Source organism: Parasteatoda tepidariorum, chromosome 2, assembly GCF_043381705.1.
Source record: "Parasteatoda tepidariorum isolate YZ-2023 chromosome 2, CAS_Ptep_4.0, whole genome shotgun sequence".
Taxonomy (NCBI): domain Eukaryota; kingdom Metazoa; phylum Arthropoda; class Arachnida; order Araneae; family Theridiidae; genus Parasteatoda; species Parasteatoda tepidariorum.
Window position 1 is genome coordinate 71,131,704 of NC_092205.1, and position 24,410 is coordinate 71,156,113.

At 28.9% G+C, this 24,410-nt stretch overlaps 1 protein-coding gene across 12 annotated transcripts in view; it reads right to left on the minus strand.

Annotated features, from left to right (window-relative positions):
• Positions 1-24,410, minus strand: part of LOC107436420 (alan shepard) — an 84,911-nt gene that overhangs the window by 34,754 nt on the left and 25,747 nt on the right. The window lies entirely within an intron of this gene.

Consider the following 24,410-nt stretch of genomic DNA (forward strand, 5'->3'; position numbering starts at 1 on the left):
GGAAGACGAAAGTCACAAGGTTCTGGTTTCGCAGACGGGCCATACCAATTTCCTCCATTCATATGCGAAAAAAAAATTAATGACGAAAAAAACGATCGATGAGCTAGAAAATGAAGGGGTTTTTATATTTTCACTAAGTTTCCGCAGGAATGGCGTTGAGATATTTATTATTAACAGTAGATTAATTTCTGCGTTACCCTAGTTAATTTGGCAACAAGAAACCAATCGGCAATTTCCGGGTTGAATTGATCAATGTTAGGGTACAATAACGTCAAAAACCGAATAAGAGCTAAATTTTCAAATTATAACTCAGTCACTATGCACTATTTAAGGCAAGTGATGATTTTTTTTATTTATTTTTAATTACACTTTTTCTTTATTCACACCAACACAGCTCAATTTCAAAACATACAGTTTAGATCAAAATAAATTATAAATTGAAATTTTTTTAACAAATTAATTTACGATGGAATATTATAATGAGTTAAATTTAACTGGTACAATAAGAACATCTAGATTTATAGACTAGTAAATTAAAACAATAAAAATATTCTTATAATCTAAAAATAATAATCGACCAAAATTTGATTCTAGTTTATAAAAATTTGGAATATATAAACGTTCCCAATTATTTCAACTATCACTAAAAAACATAACAATTTGACGATGATTATATTTTGCATGTAGCTCAAAGTTGGTTGTTTTTGGAATTAGCATTTTAATAATTTTAACAGTAACAACAGTACTTAATTCGGTGATCGAAGGAAACAGACTTGTCGGATATAATGGCTGAATGAGCAAACATGAAGATTGAAGTAATCCTTCTTACTTGAGTTTAACCCTTTGAAACCGTATTAAACTTATACACGAGTGTCATGCAGGTCGGAATTAGTATTCATTTAACGAAGTCATGATAAGCTAAAAAGACAAACATGCAACTAACAATGCAGCTAGCTTTGTCAGTCGTGGCTCAATAGGGGAATTTTTTTACTATTAAAATGCATCTGGGCTATTCCACGGTAACTTACGTTACATTCACACAAATTTTATTGCACTGAGAACTTAGCAAACAAATAATACTAATACACATATTAAAATAAAGTGATTTCTTAAAATTACAATCAAGACCAAAAGGAATCTAATTAAAATAATTAAAATTTTTCAATTTAAACAGTGTAAAAATCTAAAATTAGTGTGGTAACTTACGTTACCGAAAAAGGAATGGCATAAATTTGCAATATGCTTGAAGGCAAAATTCTGTTCTTATACAAAAGTTTCATGATTAAGATTATATGTATCATTTTTCTGATATGTTTAAATATTTATTATGGCTAGATTTAAGATTTTATTTCAAAAGTTAAATTAAATATAATTTTTTAAGTGGGTAACTTACGTTACAGTAACTTACGTTACGAAATTCCCTTTGTATCAAACTTTTATCAAATAATGTACAAATGCAAATTAAGTTATTTAAACAGTATAGTGCAAGGGAGAAAAAGTGTACATGAAGTAAATTCAGATACTTTTGATTCACACATAACTGCAAACTTATTAAGTCCTCTGTTATTAACTAGTACAGGGGGCTCAATTCTTTTCACCATGCTTTCTTTCTGGTAGAATATTTCATCTCTTTTTTCTGGCCATTTACAATAGATTCCCACAGCAGCCATTACATTGACTTTAAATTCTTGCTCTGCAACAGACATTACCACACCAGGATATAACATGTCCTCCTATCTAACCATATATCAACCCCCAGCATTTATCTTGGATTCATCATTTTCTTTTTCAACATCTTTCACTAAAAAAAACTCTTCTGGTATGCCTTCTTGTACTCTTAAATGGTGGATCTGCTTAATGTTTTTAATCTGTGGAGATTTTGAGAATAGACTAGACACTCCACTCATCTGTTCTAGAGACTCGCACTCATCTGTTTTTTCTAAACATAAAATAAATTTCTAAAGAATTTCGAAAGATGGAACATTATGAATTTTGCTGCAGGCTTCCTTAGTCAATCCGAACTTTTCATGATACTTTCCTGGAACGCAAACATTTTCTGGAAGTTTGCTACTAAGCAAGACATGCTTTGGACGGAGCTCAAAGAATTTAGTTTTTCCTATTTTACATTCTGGATTTTCTTCCATAAACGTTTGGTGCATTTCTCGAACTGAATGAAGATGCCGTTGGTAGCTTACATTGCATGCATGTCAGTAACTTACGTTACACATATTGAATGGTACACAAAACAATAAATAAGTAATACTTGAAAAGAAAACTATTGCTGCTTATTTAGTGTTAGCCTCTAAGAAAGAAAAAATATTATTCTTACTTTTGTATCACTTGTTCTTTATTACACATAAAAACTTTTTCTACTTTTTGGTAACTTACGTTACATACATTAATGTTTAGTTGAAATATATATAATTAAGTGAATTTAACAACAAAAACTTATTTTAACACTGCACAATATTTCTATTAAGTGCAATAAACAATATTTATTCTTTTGAGAATTTTGAAATTAAAATAATGCTCACTTACTGGTTTTCAAAATCTGACCATGTTCTTCACCCAATTCAGAACAAGCAAATGCCAATGTTCAATGGGTTACAAACACTAAAAAACTAAATTCTCAAATTTTTTTTTTTTATAAATTATCAAACTTCAAACCTTTCTAATTCAGAAAACATCCGAAATGATATTATTCTTATTTGAATTTTTCAATGCTTTTCCCCTTTTTCATGGAATTGCCCATCTTTTTCCCCCCTTTCGTGATCGCCTATTTAACGGACTAATCTGAGAATTTTCCGCTAATCATTGCTAAATCTAGTTTTTATGGAGAAAAATTTAAGATTAAGTATTTATGTTCGGTATAGCTCTTAATTGGCACAGCATAGGTACAGTACATTGGCCAGGTACTGTTATCAGATAGGTACTTACTCTATAAGTTTTTGGAATTTCCACTAATTATTATTAATTTTATAAATTATTATTAATTAATTTTATTATTGGTATTATTAATTTTATAAATAAGAATATTGTCGAGAGCAGATTCTTAAGTCTGCGCGAGACTTTGTCCTTGTTCCAAATTGATAGTAGTTATTCATAAAAGATTCTCAAGCTATTTATTAAAAGAAAAAAAGACCAAAAGAAATTTGGTATCAATAAGAATATTGTCGAGAGCAGATTCTTAAGTCTGAGCGAGACTTTGTCCTTGTTTCAAATTAATAAAAGAAAAAAATGTATATATGTATGTAAAATAAGAGGGTAAGAGGTATTCCAATACCTCAGATAAGAATACTTGTCAACAGCAGATTTAGTCTGAGAGAGATTTTGTCCTTGTTCCAAATTTATAGTAGTTATTCATAAACGATTTTCAAGCTATTTATTAAAAAGCTTTAAAAAAAATAAATAAAAAGAACAAAATAAATTTTGGTATCAATAAAAATATTGTCCAGAGCAGATTCTTAAGTCTGAGCGAGACTTTGTCCTTGTTCCAAACTGATAGTAGTTATTCATAAAAGATTCTCAAGCTATTTATTAAAATGAAAGAAGAAAAAAAATCCAATAAGACCAAAAAGGGCCGGGATAGCCTGGTCGGTAGGGCGCTGGGCCCATATCCAAGAGGTCGTGGGTTCGATCCTCGCCGGCCGAAGACTCCCCGTGTAGTAAATGGTGACTGATGCACGTTAAATCTGTCGAGTCTCAAAGTCCTCCATGTTCCCACAACAAATCAATACCTCTGGGGGTACTGATCCAGGAGTTTTCTTGTCTTCTGGATTGGTTCAAAATTACAAGGCTACGGAGTTGAACGTAAGTAGTCGTAAACCCATGAAATTGGGTCGGCTGTTCAACGACGGTTATAAAATAAAATAAGACCAAAAGAAATTTCGGTATCAATAAGAATATCGTCGAGAGCAGATTCTTAAGTCTGAGCGAGACTTTGTCCTTGTTTCAAATTAATAGTAGCTATTCATAAGCGATTCTTAAGCTATTTATTAAAAAGCTTTTAAAAAAAAAGACCATAAATAAAAGAAAAAAATTTATATATGTAAAATAAGAGGGTTAACTGGAATACCTCAGATACGGTAATTATGTTGCTTAAAGCCGACTTTCAACAGTCAACAGGAACTCAGGTTTAACAAAGAGCTCATTCTTTTCAAATGAGTCAACGAAAACAGCGAGAAATATCGCATTTATCCGTTTCCCTAAATGACGTCAGCAATTGGGCACAAACACACGATACCGAAATCAATAAATGACATGTGAAAAAGGAAACTTACAGAATGCGATCCAATGCAATCAGAAAAACGAAACAATTTTTTTTTCTCTTCTTTTAATTGCTAATGTAAACATCGAAAGTCACTATCCATCATTATGAACAAATATTTTATTCTTTTAAATTGAAAAAAAAAAATTATTAGGTCAGTTATTTAACTGCCTTATAAAACAAAACGATAAAGAAAAAAATCAGTTGGAAAATTCTCCGATAAAGAGGGTAATTGAACAAGTAAAAAAAAAACATTGCGTGTAAAACGTAAGAATAAAAAAATCAATAAATGAAACGAATCATATTTTTAAGAAATATAGGAGTCCATCCAACCAATTAAGTTTTAAATGAATACAAGGAAAAAAAAAAAATCCTAACGAGAGATATAACGGTTCATTAAATCGACAGTTATGGAGGAACGGGATTTAGATTTTTGTACGATTTAAAAAAAAAAATAGAGGCTGGTTAGTAGAATGTGATAACTAAGAGCTATGAAATAATTGTTTTTAAAAGGGAACATTATACAAATAAATGAAAAATTTCAAATATGCCAGAAGGATAAAAAGAATGAAGTAATAAATGCTTATACATTATTTTATAGATAACACAAAAATAAACATGACAAAAACAATTATACCCCTTTGAAAGGGTTAACACTTGATAGAAACGGGGAATTAGAGTAGTTCGGCCATGGATATCGATATCAGTTCATCTTCACCCATTAAATAAATAAACCATAAAGAGAGAAGAAAAAGCAGTTACAACTATGGGCTTATTTATAAATAAATTAAGCGAATAGAGAATAAACTCACTTCAACAACTACTTTAATTTTTAAAATAATAAGTGTATATATGACTTTTGATACATTATTTTTGCATAAAAAAAAACACTATGAACATGCAAAAAAAAAGAAAAAAAAAAAAAAAAAAAAAAAAAAAAAAAAAAAAAGAGGGTGGATTCGAATGTACATCGAGGTAATTTGAAATAATTTAGTACAGTAGACGAAACTCTTGCTTAAAATGACATCCTATGAGAGGGTTGGGGTTAAAGTTACAACAAAATATAGACAGTGTCCTATAGGTATATACGGGGTGTTCCGTAATAACTTTCCATTATATACATTTTTAGAATCTACCTCAGGAATTAAGTCAAAAAGTTAACACATTAGGAGTTACGAATTAATAATTAAACGAGAAAGCCGCTATCGAAATCTAACGATTTTCAAAATGGTAAATGAATATTTTATGGAGTAGAAGTATTATTTTTATCTTTTCAGTATTTTTGATTTATCTCCATGCTATCATTGATATATTACAATATCTAAATGAAATAAAAGTAAATATTTTTCTTAGACTAATTGAATTTCTACTTAATAGTTGCTGAAGAGGTATAAAACATTATCTGTTAAGAGTTACTATTTGTACAGATCAACTTGGATACTTGCAACCCGAGAAGAAGACTGCCGAAATCACGTTGTGCATAAACAAGATGGTCGTTTATTATCATGCCGAATCAATTCTCGGATATGATTTAATTGGATAGTTGCAAGCGACGTCACGCAGAGGGTGTCGCACCAAATTGGCTACTGAATTGTAGCATAAACAAATGCTACGATTCAGCAGTCAATCAGTCTCAACAGCCAGGCGTGACGTTGCTAGCAGGAATCCAATTTATGAATCATTTTAAAGATGTTTACTTGATCCTAGTTAAAAATCAATAGAAGCCATCTTCCACTCAGTCACACATTTAAACATTGTACTTATATGCATAGCAATGATTCGAATAAAAATTCACCAAGATAAATTTAAAAATCGATGAAAAAGGCATTCAATTAAATGCCTGTTTAATGAACAAATTTAAATTTTTATCTCAGAACATTAAAATAACGTGCAAGTAGTTATACGGTTTACGAATTCATTCAAAATAATAAACATCTGCACTGCATCTGATGGAATGTACAAATCACACAAAATCTATTTAGAATAGAAAAATATTTAGTAAATTTTTATTATTGCATACTTAAATGTTTTTAAAACAAATATAGCAAACCAAGATCGTATCATAAAACCACATTTTCCTTAGTACTCTGCTCGTAGTTCTAATAGAACAGCCAGCAAACGTGCTTCCAAATAGGACGGCAATTTATAACAATTACGGTAATTTATAAACATTATTTGTTGTTTCATCGCAAATCTAGCGTAAGGAAATAAGCAAGATTAAATTGGCAACGAACATTAATACACGAATACAGGTAGAATTTTTTTTTCAGACCGGAAAAAAAAATGGCTAATTCCAGTTGTTCCTGGAAACAGCGGAGAAATTAGCTTTTTTTAAAAATGAAAATAACCAAATGGAGACAAATAAAAGAGAAAAATTTAAATCCGCTTTTTTTAGTTGTTTTATTTTAAGAATAACCAAACAAAAATGCAATAAACATTTTGACGACACATCTAACACAGGATCATAACAAAAAGAGCGAATTAGAGCTAAAAAAGAAAATTTCAATAAATAGGAACAGGAAGGAAGTACAATTAGTGATTAAGTAAATTTATAAACACGCTTATTATTTATCAATTTCAAATAATAAATTTGATGTTTTATTTTTCATTTTTAAGAAATTTAACCTTACATTCCAAACTAAACAAAAGAATTTTAGCTTTATTTATTTTATTATTATTTTTTTTTGTGGGAGAGAGAGACTATTCTGTTCATTGAAATTCAATTAAAATGATCGATCGCTAAAACCAATCGGTAAGTTCCAACTAATATACGATGTCAATCAATAGAAAACTAAACTAAATATTTGTGAAAAATTTTGCATTTTCTATGGTTTACTTTTTTATCTCTTACAATTGCTACAATATTTTTTTTTTGCCGTCTGAGAGTCATTTTTCATTCATCACAAACATAGACATTGATGACAGGATTAAATTGAAGGCTGTTTTATGAAATAAAGCTTTTTTGTGGATAATATGCTATTTTTATAAATGCTGTCAGTTTGCAACAGTTATTCATGACTGTTAAATCATGTTTAAGCTACCTTAAGTCAACATTATTATTTAAGTTAATTTTGAAAATGGAATTAATTCTGCACTTATTACATATGAAAACAATTATGAAGAAAGCTCACTTTTTTGTAAAAATGAAAAGCGTTTGCGATATAATTTATTTCATATTTAAACAATTTTTCCAATGCAGCATTACCTGGGGGTCATAAAATTTTTATTAAAAAATAGAATCAGTAATTGATTTCAATAATTTTCATTTAGGAAAAATTGCACCAAGTGGGCAATTTTTAAAAAAGTTTAATAACTTTTAAAATTGTTATATTTTTGTTCAGGTTAAAGCCTGGATAATTCATTTAGCAATAAATTTGTAACAATTTGGTTATATGCAATAATTGCACAAAATTTCGTAAACCTAGCTTAAATATTTATGTAGATAAGATTTTTTTATAAAAATCGTAATTTTTATATTTTTATCTTTCGTTTAATTTTTTTAAAATTTTGTAGAGAATAAGCGGAAAAAAAACTAAAAAGGAAAAAAGAAAAACCTTTCAATTGGATTCAAAGTTTCTAGCAATTTTCAAAGTAGTTTTCATACTTTTTATCAGAAAGCACAAAATGATAAGAGTTTCAATTTCGAGTACAAATTTCATTTTGTACTATTAAACAAGATTTATTAAAAAAAATGACACCGGCTCTTTCGCATGTCTTCTTTCCCTATACAATCATATTTCGGTGTATGAACGTTTATTGTAAGGTATTATCATTTGCTTTTTAATTTCGTCTAATGACAAAAAATAACATTCTCTGAAAAAGAAAAATTGCTTGAAAATTTTTTTAAGATATTCAAAGATTTTTTTCATTAGTTTACCTGATACAATTCACTACAAAGTTATGAAGGGGAAACCCCCCCGCCTCGCAAGCATCGTATAAAAGAACTACGAATCTATAACAAATTTTAAAGTAATAATTTTTCAATTAATATTAAATTGTTCTAAAAAATTTTTATTGAGTATTTTAAAAGTTATAGCAAAAAACTAAAAAATTATTGTTTTTATAAAAATGTCTATATCTTCATAAATATCCAAGCTAGGTTTACGAAATTTTGTGCAATTATTGTACATAAAAACCAAAATAATTCTTACAAGTTACAAATTTAGTGCTACAATTTTTGGCATAGGGTGTTTAAGAACACTATTTAACGTTTGTAATTTATTGTCGGTCCCTCAAACCATTTAAACTTCATTGATATATATGAGAAATCGCATGATCTAAACACTTCTGAAGTTATAAAAATGATTATTTATTTCATGAGAAATATGAGGGGGAAAAAATACTAGTATAGAAGTGTTTCCGTTATTTCGAAAGAGACAATTTAACTGTTACACATCGGTTTTTATTTTAAGAAGCTTTAGTTGACTCATTCACAATATTTTTAATTTAAAAAAATACAGATTAATTAAAGTTAACAAGAGCTTCATATTTATTATCCATGTGAAAAAAAAAGAAAAAACAATACTTTATTTTTTAAAGGTAATAAAAATTCTTCAATGACTCACCGAGAAAGAAAAAGAAAAGGAATATCTTGTAGATAGGCTAAAAAAACTTGCATAAGAAATTCATCTGTAATGGTTTATTCTATGTATCGTATTCAACATTTTGAAAAGAAAAACCCTTTTGTGTGTTAAGCCCTATGCATGTATAATTTTGTAGCCTAATGATACACGTATGTCCTCAAATTATTTATTTTTGCACTTTAATGTTTTTTAAATACTTGGTTTTATAAGTATTTTATGAAATAAACTTTATTTGGATTATAAAATTTAGAATTACTAGGTAAAAATATATATATGTATTCTATGTCTGAAGAATTCGAATAAACTCCAACTTAATTTAATTTATAAAATTTTTTTTAAAATAATTTTATTTTTTCAGGATATTACTGACACTCTGATTATAAACTTTAAAACAACTTGTAAAAACAGTATTTGTCGAATTTATACATGATTTATGGCAAGGGATGGTAATGACTGTTTTTGTCAAATTTATAAAATTAAGCGCTATTAATATAAAATTAAAGTAGATATTTAACGAACATTTGTTAAGACCACAAAAATACATAATTTGCTTTTCTAAAAAATGAAAAACAGCGTCCCTTGTTGAAAGTTTAAAATTTAGAAATTCAAAATCACATATTTCAGGAGAATGACCCATACATAATTTTTAATATATTTTAACAATTATGTTAAAATATGAAGTGAAATTTAAATAAAAATACCCATAATTCTAATAGTACTTAAGAGAACAGTAACTTAAAACTTATGATTAACATTTACTTACTAATATTAATACTTTCCTAGGATTAGTTATTTTTTTTTGTTACCATTCGGTAACAAAAAAAAAAATAACTAATCCTAATCTTAGTCGGACACTTTAACTACCTATTCCATAGTTGATAATTAAGCGTTGTTAACTGATAAGCCTAATCGTACATAGGAAAATAATAACATAAAATTAATAATTATTTATTAATATTAATACTTTTCCAGAATTGTATAATTTATTTTTATATATATTTTTCCGTTATTGAATATAAAGTCTTAAACGAACACTAACTACCTACTCCATAGCTGATAAAAAATACATCAATACAAGCAGATGACACATAGAGCTCCATAAAATATAGCACACGATTTAAAAGAACATACCTACAAAGAAGTCACCCAGCACATAAACAACAAATTATAGTGACATTTTTATGGGTTAATTTAGAAACGCTTCAGACCCGTAACGTTGAACCCACGCTGAAATCTTTTAGCAGGTGAACACTAAATCAGGAGAACAAATAAGAGCAAAGGTAGTTAGCCACTAGGGCTTTTTACTTCTCTAAATAAATCCACCACTACTTCAGAAAAAGAAAAAGAGAAAAAACATTTAAGATCCAAGCGACAGATGAGCAGAGCGATAGAATCAAATGGAGATGGGGATCAACTCTTGGGGATTTGCGGCAATTAATCCTTGAAGCACGAATAAAAATTTGATCGAGGACAGTTAACATACAGCAGCTGAGAAACTGTAAAAGTAGGAAAAGAATATTTCTATATGGTTTGGGAAATACCTTTATTTATTACCTGAATTCTCCTTTAATGCGAGTTTTACTCGACCTATATTTCAGTAACCTGTTTTAACTCAATGCGTTTACTTATCAGTTCATAGTTAAGAGAAGAATTTCAAAATTGGAAATAATAGTCAGTAGAGAGTGGGGAAATTAAATAACGGGTTAAAAAAAAAATATACATACTCAAGAACAGAAAAGAATCAAACAAGGCTAGAAAGAAAATAACATGAAAACAAACAAAATTGGTGAAAGCTCACATTTATAAATAAACCCCTGAAGGGTGACGCCACTAGGGAGAAATACATGTAAATAGGCGAAATAAATTACATTAATCCGTTTGATACATAATATCTTTAAACAAAAAGAATAAACTTAAACGCATGTGAAAATTACGTTAATTTAAATTAAGAAAAAAATATGTCAAGTTTCAATTGTTTACTCATATAAAATAAGATGTATATAAAAAAAGAAGAAAAAACCAGAAACCGAAGGGACTTATAAATCAGTGAATAAAATTATATAAAACAGTATAATAACATTATACCTTCAAAAAAATGCATCAGTGGTAATTACATTCATTTAAATTTAGAAGAAAAAAATACTTTCACCATTTTACACACATGAAATAAAATGTAGAAAAACAGACATCAGCGAAGGAAATTATACTAATCTGCATAATAATTATCTGTACATTAAACGTCAGATATCTAGAAAACAATGTATACGAAATTACGATAATTTAAAAAAAGAAAGGCTGTATCAATTTTGAAACTTGAAATTTAAGTACAAAAAGCTATTAATGGGTAGTTTAGGGTTATAAGAAAAAATTCACAATGACTAGTAGTTGCTTAAGGAATAAAACCACTTTTTTCACGATCACGATGATCGGGGGGGGGATGTCAAACGAGATTTTTGACGAGCCACGTGGTTCATATGAAATATCAGATTCATATGAATTAGCAGGACTGCCGTGCAGACGGAAAATGGTTGAGGACAACCTACAGGCATTAACTACTAAAATATATAAATAATTAGTATCATTTTATTGTAATAGGTAGAAAAGTTGAAGAAAAGCTGGCTTATTTTAAAAAAGTTCAGGCCGATCCGGTTTTTTTTATTAATTTTTAGATTTCTATAAAACTAAGATTCATTCATAATAATCCGAGAATATATTTGGTTGTAAGTTGGGATATTGATTTGCATAACCCCAAGTAGTTTAAAATTATTATTCTTCACACTCAATATTTAGTTAAAAGCTTTTTCGAAAGCGTAAATAATCTAATCAAAATAACGTAATTAAGACCATGCTTCTTTTGTTGTATCTCTCTTTTTTCAGAAAGTCTCAGTATTATGATTTTAACGGGGAAAAAAAAGCATTTTTTTTTTGGCTTGACTTAAATTCGTCAACCCTTGTCAGCGCTGCACTACATATATAATTTGCATAGAACAATTATGAAGGGGGGGGGGAGAGAGAAATGTTAGTTTCAAATACTTCGCCAAAAAATTAATTCATTTAAAATAAAAAGTTTTTTTTTTTTTAAATTAGAGGGGAAAAAAGTTAACATTTAATGTTATAAGCCTGTTCACAATAAATTTTGATGATAAAAGAAAAAGAAAGAAGTAAATTAGTCCATATTTTTATAGAATAGTAGAGGTAAAACAAGCAGGGAAAAAAAAAACAATTTTTTTAGGTGATTTTTCTCTTGTTTTACATTTTTAAAGGTTTCAGAAGCCAAAGAACATTCGACGGCGAAAATAATTTTCTATGAAGTGAGATGTTTTTATATCTCTTCCAATTTACGTCATTTTTTCTTAATAAAAAGCAAACAAATAAAAACCAATAGTATATTAAATGCAAGAGCTGTTTAAATCGAATGGGGAAAGGGGCAACCGCAACATCAGCATTTAAAATAAAATACAGGCCAAGGTTCTAACGAAACTGATAACCAAACAATATCTAAATATAACTTATCAATTGAAAACCAATATCTAGACAAAATCCTTTATACGGTTGAGGGTGATAATTTACGTAGCACACGAGTTTTAAAGATAAAATAGAGCTTGCAGAGGTAGTCAAATTTTAACCCTATATTAACAAGGAAACACTTTCAGGACTTTCCTTATATTATCTTATCACCAAATGTGATCAGAATTTTTTTAATATTTATTTTATCTTATCATAGATTCGCATTGATCAAAACTATGAGGCACAGATGTTTTTATAATAGGTGAGAGCATTTACTGGAACTGATAAACTACAATTTCATTATCACGTGAACTTCAATTGGGCGTGAGAAACGAAGCATTCCTATTCTTAACCATGCAGTCACATTTTTTTTTTTTTTGTTGTTGAAAATATTGAACTGAACTAAAATTGATTTTATTTAACACCTCTATTCAATAACGTAAATTTTAAAGCTTTTTTCTACCGAAAAGAAAGGAGGAAAAATCATTTTTCAGTACTGTGGGAAAAGGTTAAAGGTTACTAATACCCAATGGCGTATAAAAACACGAAAATATCAGGTGGAAACTACCTATTTGATTAAAATAAAAGCTAGAATAATTTTGTTAAGTAACATGATACAGTCAGGGGTCTGTCCAGACATTTTGTGAAAGGTCCGTTTTTGTAAAATTGTGAAAAAATTTCTCGTAATTTGTGCAAATAGGGTCCGTTATAGAAAAAAATTTTTTCAAGGAGTTTTTAGATTGTAAAGTCATACAAGATTATGCTCAACACTTTAAAATTATAATTAAAATAATTAAATTTTAAGAAATAAACAGCAATTGCAGCTACACTAAATTAGCGATGCAACATACAAATATTTGGTATTTAGCCTATACTGCTGAACGCAGAATATTCATTTCGGAAGAAATAAAGGAAGAAGCGTCTGCCGAAGACAAAATTTAGTTAGTTTACATCTGTCTTCCCCCCCCCGCATGGGACGGGTTTATTCGACAAACAAAACAATAATGAAGATAAACAAATTTGTGAAGGGTCCGATTAAAAGATAAATTATTTTGTGAAGGGTCCGTTTTTAAGTTAAAATATTTTGTGAAGGGTCCGTTAAACGGACCCAAATATCTTCTAAACAGACCCCTGACAGATGAATATCTGAAAATATTTTATAAAATCTTATCAAGAGAAGTAAGGAACGATTGGATATTTTTCAGACTGCTAACTAAATAAACTATTTAAAAAATTAAATCCCTTAACTCTTCTTAGCTAACACTATGTTTTTTTCTTTCAAAATTCAATATACCTGGATGAAATTTATTTTCAAATTTACAAGTCGATTTTTATTTTTTTATTAATAGAATCTAGAACCTTATGTAAGCCTTGATAACACCCCCCATCGTCAGCAGAAAAAAGTGAATCGCTAATCGTTTAATCGCTTGTTTTTATAGAGATACTTTTCATTATTGAAACTTTCTAGTGCCTTTAACAATTTATTATGGACTATCATTTTGTTTATTTCGGTATCGTACAATACAGTATGGTTTTTCCCCCCTTCAGCGTTGTTACCCCAAAAGTATTCATTAACGCGAATTTAACAGATATGAAATTATGTTATCTTTCAGTTAATACTAAATTCGGCAGGATTTTAAATATTTTCTTCCAAATTGTGCGATTCTCCGAGAAAAAAAGTTATAGCTATATCGTTATGATAGATGCTGCTGGAAGCATAAGCAAATTATAAAATTATGATTATAAATTAGCTCGAATGTTAAGTTTTTTTTTAAAATCAAATGTTGAAAAGTGTTTAAATTTTAGTTAACTATGGGATAATAAATTTTTTTAAAAATATTTATTTATATTGAACGAAACGGAAATAATAAAGAAATCTCGAGAGAAAAGAAAATATATGAATAAAAGTCATACAAAACTTTTTCAAACAAACTTCATTTATACATTTCCATTAATATTTGTTTATATTTCAGATAGTAGAATATTCATTTGTTTGAAACTCTCAATCGAAAACAGACGATTGTTTAGGATAACGAGACAAGACAATAGGTTTCTCAACATTTGTTTTACCATTAGCATAATAGTTGTAACTGACTTTTCCGGCAAAAAATTACTGCTTAATCGATATTTGATCGGAATAAGAAATAGTAAAAGACAGAGTTTTTGCTACATTTCGTAAGGGCTCGATTTTTTCCCCTCCCCCCATCAATGAATTGAAATGGTAATCCTTTTCAATTTCCTTGAACCTTCAATTCTTTTCTAGATGTAGTTTGTTTTGAGGTAGATAAAAAAAAAACTAAAAATAGGAAAAAAGAATTAAACACCCGCATACGGAGACCCATTACACCAGCACATGGAGAGAATTGAACGCAACGAATCGATCGAATCTATTGCTCTTACCACGCTGCCTGACAATTGGACGATTTGCTTTTTAAACATGGATTTGTTCGTTCGCACCCCCCAAAGTGCTAAAATTTCCGTTTCACCAAATTTAACAAATCTTGGCATACACTTAAAAGTCTGAGGAGTTTATTTAAAATAAAAATGACGCAGTTACTTAATCAGTAAATATGAGCCGGGATGTTATTTTGGGGCTTTCTATATTCCTAATGCTATTTTCTAAGATGCAAACAAAACAAAAAATAATAATAATAATTTTCTCTAGCAATATAAAAAAAAATGTATTCAATCGCTATTTTATTATTTAAATTCACTTCTTATATTATAAACAGAAGAGCTTAAATTTCTTTAGTTGGAAGGCTTCAGAAATTAAAGGGACTGCAAACTCACTACATAATGAAAGGGAGAAAGGGTTTTTGATTTGCTTATTTTTTCTGACAAGAGGGGGGAGGGGGTAGTCTATGAGCAATCTTTTCAGTAATTATCCCCTTAAGAATTAAAATGCCAACGAAGGGCCCAGGTGCACCATCTTCCCCTGATCATAAAAATTATTATTCCTAAATTCAGAATTTATTTAGAAAAAGAAAGTTATAACAGTTTCAAAGCAATGCACTAAAAAATGTTTTAGTACTGTTGTATTAAAAAAATAACCAGTATCGATTAGTTAATATTCGATTTAAGTTCGTAAACGAGCTCAAAACTTCTTTAACCAAATAATTTTCAAGTAATGTTTCTATAATCCCTAAAAAATAGACCATTGAAAGTTTCATGACACTATTACTGTATTGTTTATTAGAATCAATTCTTTGTAATATTAGATTTAAAAAAAAAAAAAAAAATTATTGTGACATTACAAAACGCCGCCATTCGATATCCGTTACTGCATTTGCTAAAGACAATAAATAAGTGTGCGACCCCTGAATTAATAGCATAAAAATTTTATACACTTTTTAAGTTTCCTTTTCATAAAATGACAGAATTCAGATGCCCGAACGATGTTTGTAGATCCTTGTAATTAGTGAACGGTTGCTGAGTTTGAACTATCAAATTTTCACGATTTTTATTAGCATTATTAATTGAAATAAAAAAGATGCTTGGTCGAAAGTTCAATTCTGTCGAATCTTCAAATTGGTTGTTTAAAATCCAAATTTGCATTTGAAGAAAATGAACTATCATAAAAATCAGCTATACCAGGGTAAATAAGGGCAATTTATTTTATTTAGGAATATAAGGATAACTATGCACGTTGACATGTTTGTAAAAGCAATAAGGTATTTGAAATGCTTAAATATAATCCGTTAACAATATCTAACAATTCAGAAAAGAAATTTTTTTTTAAATGTACAAATGAGAAAAAAATTCGTGGAAATAAACTCAACTGTTTTTCTAGCAATCTGTTGATACTTCAACTGTTTTTAACGGATGTAAGTTGGAATGCAGCCATCGTCAGTTGTTAAGAGAAAGAATAGATATTTATTTATACCTTTCCAAATAAACCTGAAGTCAGAGATTTCAGGAGTTAGGATTTGTTTATTAGAATAATGAATTAATTCTCATAAGCAGAGATTTACTCGGAAGCATGGTATAGATCCTTTTTCTATGGTCATATATCTCTTTTTTTTTTTTTATATGAACAAAAAACTAACTGGTTTATCTATAATTTTGATAAGCTACCAAGACATCACATTACAAGAGGGAGAAGATTAAAGTTACAAGTGGAATTAAGAATTTTGATTGGTTCTTAATTCTTTTTAGTTCAAGTTTAAGTTAATTTAAAATAAATAAAAATTATGGGCTAAATTATAAATGCGGGGCCGATTACCAGTATCATTACTCTTCTTTAGTACTGCCGTTAGTAAAAATTAATATTTATTACATACATGAAAGATTTATTTGAATGCAATAAAGTGGGTTCATATTAAAGTTGGAAAGTTATTAAAAATAAGGAGCCCTTCACAAGTGTTTCTCAACACGATTTATTTGAAGGATCGGTAAAATTTTGTTTCTGATCATTTACAAATTCTCTACAATGAAAATTATTTTGAGAATAAATCTATTCAGTATAAATAAAATTTATATTAACGTGCCGCTAATATAAATTGATAAAAGAATACGAATCTTAGTTCTGCTATCCAAATAACAAAAAAACAAGACCTAGTTATATAACCACCAGGTGTAAAAAGCAGTTTTTTTATTTTATTATTGAGCTACAGAATGGGTTATCAGTAACGGTCTGGGAAACAACCCTGAGAATGATCTGAAGACATGCTATCGCAATTTTGATCCTTTGCTGAAAGAATGGCTTCCCAGCTTTAGCAACCCAACGACCTTCTCGTGAAGCCTAGCACTTACCGGCAGAACAGTTCAACGAGGACCGACACCGCACACCCTCGGTCCCTTTTTAGTCTGATCAAAGTGATCACCCACCTGCGCACAGACTACCGCCAGTAATGCTTGACCTCGGTGATCTACTGGGAACTGTATCTTTCGATTAGTCCACGGTGTGACGTGTGCTAGTAGCCAAAAAATACGAAATAAACAAAAGGAAATAATAACAACGATGTGACTGCTGTTGCTAACTAACATGAATACGTTAGGCCCGAAACTAGTTACAGCAACACGTAAAGCAGGCACAAGATTCAGTCGATTTCGATGTTTTGTTTCAATATCACCCATTACCAAAACGTATCACAAATGTAGTTTCACAAATATGTTAAAGAAAACTGCAATAAATCTTGATTTTGCATAAAGATGGAGATATTTTCTAATTTTTATGTAGAACTAATGTTCATTAAATTGAGAGTTCAATCCTAGATCAAAAGATATTCAATAAGTTCTGTGGTAGTAAGATTACGAACCCGTTATGTGTTTATTTCACAAGATGAAAAATGTACAGTACATATAGGGGGGAAAAGTCATATTTGGCTATAGTTAAGTTTTCAAGCAACAGGATCGACTACAAAATCACGGGAAAAAAAAATAATCCATCGAGGCAAGGGAATAGTAGCTGTATCTCTAATCTCATATGCAAAAATTTAGTAACGAAAAACGACATTCAAATCTTGTCTGTCCTTTATTTTTAGTGATCTGGGCTGATTTTATACGTTCATCAATTTGAATGTTATTAATGGATACCCCCGGATTTTCGTAAGTCTTACGGCTGAAATAAAAACAGTTTTATAGTAATAAGCGCTTTATTCTTTTCTATTAGAACAGATAACAATTCAACTTTGAAAATTCACTTTCACAAATTTATTCTATCAACGAATTGCCTTTTCAAAGAATATACCATTAGAAAGCTAGGGAGGGGAAGAATGCGATATTTCCGTCTACCTTTATCTCGCCAACGGATCAAAGTTCATTCCTAGCGCATTATTTTCACATGATAACAAACAACTGATCTTAAAAACACTTTCCGTCAAATTATTCATACAATAAGTAAAAATAAGACAATAAGAAAAAAAGGTCTATGATGATGCCATGAATCAGTAATCAATCTTGAAATGATAGGGAAACAAATTAATGCCACCCAATCCTAATTATTGTAAAACACAAAAGACAATTTTTATAGAATGGCAACAAAATAACCAGAAGGGAAAAATTCAAAACGTAGATCTAAATGCGACATTAAGACAACGCGCTCTTAGCAATTAAAACTATATTTGAAACTATAAAAAAATTTTCGGTGATCGATTGAGGGATATTGAATTTTTTTCACTATTTTAAAAATGTGACAAAAACTAACACTTATAATAATATATATAATTACTTAACATCAAACTTGTTGGGTCGTTAGAAAAGATTTCATTTAGTATTAGTAAAATAATTTTCAAGGGTGATTGTGAGACAAAGTGAAAAACCCTGAAAAATTTATGTGCAACATTTCACTTTATACACCATACATGCTTCGTATTAAACATAATTTTTTGAAATAAGATTTATAATTAAATTACCTATCAATGAAGAATATCATACCTTTAAAACAGATAATTAAAGAAAACTCTTACAAGAATCGCAATATTATATTTAATTTTGAAATTGAGGGAATATGAATCGGGATATTGGCTTTTAATATCGCATGAATATGAAGCGATATTGGATTTTAATAACGCATGAAAAGGAATCGCGATAATGGATTTTAAAATCGCATGAATGTGAATCGCGACATTGGTTTTTAAAAACTCGGTAAATACGAAAATCAATGCTTGATATTGCAAACGCAGGAATATTAAAATTTAAAAACTCAAGATTACAAAATAGCGTGAATACGAATCGCAAAGCGTAACTTTTAAATTATTTTAAAACGGAAATCAATGTTTAATATGTAACACTTTCTTCGCAGCAAAAGAGCGTCATAGTCTCACTTTCTGCGCTAAAATTGAAACAAAAGTACATCTTTTAAAACTTGTTTAACTTTAGTTTCGTCGCACTACGTTATTGATTAACTAAAGTTCGAGAACTAACGGCTTTTGGAAACGCGGCATTCTGCGATCTATATAGAGAAAGCATTTGCCTGGCTTTTAATTTTTAAATTCGGAAGGAAGTTAAGAAAAGCTCGGAATACCAGGGTACACTCAATATACAATCACCTCTGAACTTTTTAAAAATTTGGCTGCTTCGCCAACACTGAAAAATATAACTGGTTGTTTTAAATTTAAAATTTTCTAAAATGCATGAATCATTGATTTGTCAAATAGTTTTTTTAAAAAAAAAGACTAATTAAGTTACATGTAAATGCTACTAATCCATTTCTAAATTATTGCAATTTGAAACAAGATAATACTATTTTTTTTTTCTTAAAATTTTCACTTTTATTGAAAGAAGATAAATTTAGGAAATGTAAAACTAAATGTCTGAAATTATTTTCAGAAACCTGATTTCAATTGAATATGCATTCTTATCAAAAGTGCGTATAATACACAAATAATTACATTTTTCAAATAAATATTCATAATTATTTTATCTAAATATTTCACAATCCTCGAATTCTCCACAGAATTTGGAAGTACATACATAAACGTGCTTATTTTATTTATTTTTAAATCATAAAATTAACACAAGTTTCGATATTTTAGCTCCTAAAACAAAAGAAAAAATATGCTTATTGACAGTACTTGTCAGAAACTTTACTCAACCTCTTAGAAATGTATGTTTATTCAAGGAAAGTACACTTTTACGCCCTATTTAATAACTGAAATTGTTGCCAGCACTAATTAATTAGCAATGTTTATCATGGGTTCCACAAATCGAACTTTCGTTCTGTTCTTGAAATCGGATGATTCGACTAGAACAAGGGTTATTCAGGAGGATCTTTTTCTATTACAATATGAGCTTGATTATGCAAATTTCAAGTCTTCAACCCCTTTCCTCAATATTTATGTCAAAAATACTTTTTGTCCTCACAATATTTTGACAGAATTTCCCAGTTTTACTATATTATTACATCTTAAAGCAGTGGTTCCCAAACTTATGACTTTTGTGTACCCCTTCTAAATTTTTCTTAACACTGTGTACCACTGACAAAAAAAAAAAAAAAAAAAAAAAAAAAAAAAAAAAAACAATTGCACAAAAGTTAAAAATCACAGTTGTTGACACCACTAAAATTAACTGTTAACTCTGCAAAAAATAGCCAATAGAAAAATAGGTAATTTCATGGCTAGCTTTGTTTCTGAATAAAATTTGAGACTGTTCATAGACTGCTGCAAGATATTTCGCATAAGAACGCATACCCCCTCTAAACTGCTGCTGTACCCCTGGGGGTACGCGTACCATACTTTGGAAAACACTGTCTTAAAGGAACAAACAATTATAAATAGAAAGGTGATCATAAAAGCTAGCATCTATTACCTCTCCTCAGGTTTGCACAGTATCAGCAGTTATTCCCCAAAATGACGATAAAAATCGAGGTAAGGAGAACATAATAAATAAACTGAATTTTTAATAACATTTGGTATAATCGTTAGATTTTTCTAAAATTACGGATTCCTAATTTTTGCGCAGATTATTCTTTTTCATCTTATACTATGATTATTTGATATGAATATAAATACAATTTACTTCCTAGAGTGCAACAGCTTGTTTAACATAATTCGGTTTCTTACACAAGAGGCTTACCAAGGATCTGTCTAGGTTTTTCAGAGAAGTACCTATTTTGTGAAATTTTAGTTATAAATTGTGAAAATTAAAAATGATATTAAAAAATCAACACAAAAATATGGATTTGCCGTTTTTAAAGGGATAAAAAAATAAAATTTTAAGAAAAAATATTTTGAGTCCCTCAAGTTGAATTTGCGAAGGTACCGTTAAACGGTAGTAAATCTGGACAAAAAACATGTTAAAACACAAAATTGTACTCACATGCACTGAAATAAAAATGATTTACAAAACGGTGTATGAGACAACTTGATTAATTGAGAAGACATTTGTCTACGACAAAAGAAACTGTCAAAACTAGTCGCTCAACAGAGATTTTAAAGCGTACAGAATTACAGCTAAAAATTAAAGATTTCAGAAATACAACTGGAAATTTTTTTTAAACACCCAGTATATTCACTTGATCCTGCTCCTTCAAATATTTTGTATTTAAATGTCAAATCAAATTTCTCAGTTAAAAGACAAAAAGTTTGGTTCTAGGGCAAGAGTTTAAAAAATTCTTTTGAAGAGAAACCCTACAGCGTCTACAAAGTAAGTGAAACTTGCAAAATGTTAAATTGATGTATGTTACAAATACCCACTGTTTTAAATTTTGTAAATTTGAACTGATCTTAAATCAGGCACATTCTTTTGCAATCACATAATAGTGAATGTATTTATGTTAAGAGTAATTAATATTATCTTAACTTTCGCACCATCTTCATCAATATTTCTTTTTTAAAAAAAGACAAAACACAAAAACGATTGTGTTTAGTGATATCATTCAATTTTTTTTTTTTCCATTTTAAACTTTCCTTAACAAGACTTTCAAAAATATACATTGAACCTGTTTACTAAAGAAAACATTAAACCTGTTTACTAAAGGTATTTCTTTTCAATATTTTAAAAGGAAACTACCAATATAATATTTTTCTGTTTTATCACATTGGTTTAGTGGTATAGATCAGTAAGTGTAATATGTACTGAAAGGGGACAGGATTGAGGACAAGAGTTATTTTTTAAAAAAAAAGCAAACATTGTATTTACTCTTACTGATCAAGAGTTAATAAAATATTTAATTGCTTTCCCGAAACACCAATATGAAAGAAAACTAGTCAAAATTAAATTATTCTTTTATATCAAAATTAGACTACTGAGATAAAGTAATTTGCTCTTTGAATTCAATAACACAGGTGATAGTATATTATTATCACAGATAAGTAGCACACAAATGCCATAATGTTATGTAATGTAACTTCCATATTCTCCTTTTTCGTTAGATCCCAAGTTCTGTACCTAATTCTTTATAATAATTTAATATTCCAAATCAAAAGTTTTCAAAGTGGATTTTTTTGAGTTAAAGAGATTTTTCTAATTGCTTTGATATCATAAAATTTGTCAAAAGCTAAAAAATTAAATAATTTTCTTCATTGCAGCCAAATATTCTTAAAATGTATAATTAAATACTGAAAATTAAAACAAATCTTCACAAAAGAAAACTAACTTAAATAAATTTGACTTCATTAACTGCTATAGTAACACTCAGATTTACAATAAATATTTCTAAGAATTTTTATATTCCATTCAATTATTTTTATAATTTAACTAAATGAATACTAAATAATTTCAATTTAACTATTTTAATACTAAAAATGAAATCTTTTCAAACAAAAACTACTTTAATTAGAATCCAATGACTCAAATATCAACACTTAGATAATTTACAGTTAACATTCCTGTGATAAACTATATAAACAGAAAAACAGCAAAGCCAACTTTTTAAAACAAATATAATCATTTCTCCTAAAACTAAGTAAGAAATGTTATATAATAAATTGGCAGCATCAAATCTCAAAATTTATAACTTTTTCTTATATAAGACGACAACTCTGAAAATCACAAAAAAAACGATCTCAAAAATAAATGGATCTTATTAATGCTTTTGATTAATTATAGCTTGAATAATTACATAAAAAACATGATATCTAACAGCAGGGCTAATTTGTTTCGATACGAATTCAATCATTTCTAACAGAACAAAATAAGAAAAGTTACATAATAAATTGGTCACATTCAACTTAAAAATTCTATTTATTCAATTTTTTTTCTACAACTACGAGGATATTCAAGATGGCAACTCTGCAATCACAAAAACGATAGCAAAAAATAAAATTCTTCTATTAATGCTTTTAATTCATTATAAGCGAGAATAATTAAATAAAAGCATCATACTTACTTTTTTAATATAGTAATTCCCATAACCGCTACCCCTGCGGCCTTGAAAAGTGGAATCCCTATAATAATTTCCTCGATATGTTTGTTGAGGTTGCATCACGACAAATTCGCTGAATCCATTGGGAAAAAAAAAAGCACTCGCCAAAAGAGCGATTATAAATTATACAAAAATAATCGACTTATCGCATCACGATAAAACACCGCGCAGTTAAAATATCACAGATAAGACAATTTTTGAGCTGATAGAGTTCAAACGTCACATACAAAATATCCAGATTTGTTTTTCCCGGAACTTTTCAAAAAAACTGGAATTTGATATTTTCCCGACACAAACATCCGGGAATGTGCGTGAAAACCGGCGAAGAATTTCCGTAACTTGTTGGAATTCTTTAACCCATTCGCCTTCCGGGCGCCTGTGAGCATGAAAACGATCGACAAAATGAAGAAAGGGGAAAATATAAATATTTTTTTTCTCTTTTTGAGGTATAATTACTTCGCCATAAAATAAATCAATGTTGGTATTCCGGTATATTACGGGAAAAACCGATTATTGAGCAGAACACACAATATTAATGCTTCACACTTCTAAAAATCCACACGTCTTACACACTCACAGCTGGGTTATTAAGAGGAAACGCCCACAAAAAATCACCGACAATTTTTTCCCTTTAAACGTCACCACGCTCAAAATCATGTTTTATCCTTCTTGTGCCAAGATGTCTTGCTGTAGACCGGTTGTTTCCGCTACACTGCAACTACGATGATGATGCAGCTTAGCAAGTAGCTAAGTTGCTCATTTCAGCACTCAAGAAATTGTACTGAAATTCTTCTCGATTATGCAATTCAAGGGCGTACACCAAAGGGAATAACGAAGCAGTGCTGCCATCTTTTGAATAATCCACTAACTAATAAAAAACATTTGCCTTTTGATTTTATAAATATATTTTTTAATTGGTAAGGTATTAATAAGTAGAATTGTTGCATAATATTTGCAGAAAAAATTATTTTAAAGTAAAAAGTTTATGACATAAAATGAATAATTTATTTCATAAACTCCACTTAATTTATTACTAAATTATGTAATCTATCAGTTTAATTAATTTTAAATTACCCATATTTCATAGGCAATACTTTATATTATTATACCTGAAAAATACTAACTGCAGAAAATATAAATGAATTAAAAATAAAAAGGAATCATGGGAAAATTCATTAAATTTATCTTATCATTTTCCTAACATAATTAGTCAAAAAATCTTTTAATTTTATAAACTACAACACAATAA